We start from the raw sequence: 2,122 nt of genomic DNA, 5'->3' as shown, positions 1-2,122 counted from the left end.
ATGGATGGTTTTATTAGTAACAAAATAAGGAGCATTGAGGATTTTACGAAGGATTTTGGATTGTAAAGATTGGATACGAGAGGAATTCGAATTTAACAGACCCTAAAACTAAGCTTTTAGAAATATTTGAGAAATTTAAAATAAGGAAGCATTCATAAACTAACAAGCTATTCAGTATTTTATGATATGAAAATATATGATAAAAAGGTTCCCCAAATCTCACACTAATTATAAACTATACACTTGTGTAAAATTTCTTTTATTTTTTATCGGGGATGTAGCTCAATCGCTTTGCATGTGAAAGGCCCCGGGTTCGATCCCCGGCATCTCCAGTTACCTTTTGCGGTTCCATTCAAATTTATAATTTTTTATATATTAGTTATACATAATGTTTATTGGTTAGATAATTAAATCTTTATCGAACATCGGATTAGTTTTTACTTTAAATAATTCATATCAACCAACTAGTGCCAAAACATCAACTGCGACATACCACAGTAGTTTTGTTCACATAAATGTTTAATTCCACAAATTTCCAAGGCTTTTTTAAAAAAAATAACTTGCCTGGTATTGTAAACCAAAATTAAACTAAATCTCAAAATGATTAAATTAAATAGGAAAGGTTAAAAATTGAAGCATAGAATTTATTACTTTCATATAAATAATTTCATAACAAAAAAAATATACTCTATAAATTCTGTGTTCAAATTTTTCTTACTGCTTGTTAAATTTTATTATTTTACTGTTTGATATGATACATAATGTAGTATTTATATACAAAATATAGCATATAAAATATAGTATAGTGTATAGTATTTATAATTAAATAACTATTAATGGAATATTCTTATAAAGGGACTATGTGATATTGAATTCTTAAGGAATTATATTGCTATTGCTCAATTTCTTACTTCATGCACTACCCTGGAAACCTAATTATTTTATTTATACTATAGTACCTGCAGTCGTGGCCGAGTGGTTAAGGCGTCTGACTCGAAATCAGATTCCCTCTGGGAGCGCAGGTTCGAATCCTGCTGACTGCGAATTAATTTTGAATAAATTATTTATTTTAGTGTATACATTTAAAGCATTCAAGCATTGAAGTTTTTTTGTTTTTGTTGAAAATTATTTGTTCACTATTTCGAATTTGATTTAAGACTTTAAGAATTATACAACAGGGATTGTTTTTTTTATTAATACTATGAATACATTTATTTCTTCTGAAGTATTATTATAGGATAACCTGAATTATTGTTTTTACGTTTCTTCTTTGCATTCAAAATCAAATTTTTCTAAATGATAGGGGTTTTTTTTTAAAAAATGAATGTACTTCAAGAAAAAAAAATTATAATCATGGATACAACATACTTATTATAAGTAAACGACTTATGAACAAAACAAATTATTATTACAAATATATTTGATTTAATTAATATTTTTAAAGTTAAATTAAGAAAAATATGTCTTAATTTTATTCGACAAGGATGCGAAATGGTCCAATCCTTGAGGTTTTTTTCTTTTTTATTAATTCTAAGAAAGTAGTAAAAAATACATAAAAATGGAAGACCAAAAAACTAAGAGAAACCAGATATTTTAAATTATACTGTATACTGTATAATTCTTAAATCAAATAAAAAATAATATTCAACATATATAAAATTTTCAAATCTTCAATGCTCAAACTAATTCGCAGTCGGCAGGATTCGAACCTGCGCTCCCAAAGGGAATCTGATTTCGAGTCAGACGCCTTAACCACTCGGCCACGACTGCAGGTACTATGGTAAAAAAATCTACACCTCATTAAAAAAAAACACCATACCAATTAATACTTCATACAATACCCGGTGAACCTAATAATTTGATTTCCAATGTATTGTATGAAGTAAGAATTTTATTGCTCAATTTAATCCCCTAAGAGTTAAATATCACATAGTACCTTCATAGAATATTCTATTCATAGTTATTTAATTACAAATACTTTACACTAGACTATTTTATACTATATTACATAATATGCTATATTTTGTATATAAATAATACATCATGTATCATATGAAACAGTAAAATAATAAAATTTAATAAACAGTAAGAAAAATTTGAACACAGAATTTATAGAGTATAT

The 2,122-nt window shown here is 26.2% G+C and overlaps 2 non-coding genes across 2 annotated transcripts; one reads left to right on the top strand and one right to left on the bottom strand.

Annotated features, from left to right (window-relative positions):
* Window positions 1-961: 961 nt before the first annotated feature.
* Window positions 962-1,043, top strand: TRNAS-CGA (transfer RNA serine (anticodon CGA)). Its single transcript has one exon. It is a non-coding gene; the product is annotated as a tRNA-Ser (tRNA).
* A 645-nt stretch (window positions 1,044-1,688) lies between these two features.
* On the bottom strand, window positions 1,689-1,770 carry TRNAS-CGA (transfer RNA serine (anticodon CGA)). Its single transcript has one exon. It is a non-coding gene; the product is annotated as a tRNA-Ser (tRNA).
* Between the last annotated feature and the right edge of the window lie 352 nt (window positions 1,771-2,122).

This window comes from Halyomorpha halys, unplaced genomic scaffold (genome assembly GCF_000696795.3).
Source record: "Halyomorpha halys isolate HHAL.00 unplaced genomic scaffold, Hhal_1.1 Scaffold1012.1, whole genome shotgun sequence".
Classification (NCBI taxonomy): Eukaryota; Metazoa; Arthropoda; class Insecta; order Hemiptera; family Pentatomidae; genus Halyomorpha; species Halyomorpha halys.
This window is presented reverse-complemented; position numbering and strand designations above follow the sequence as displayed.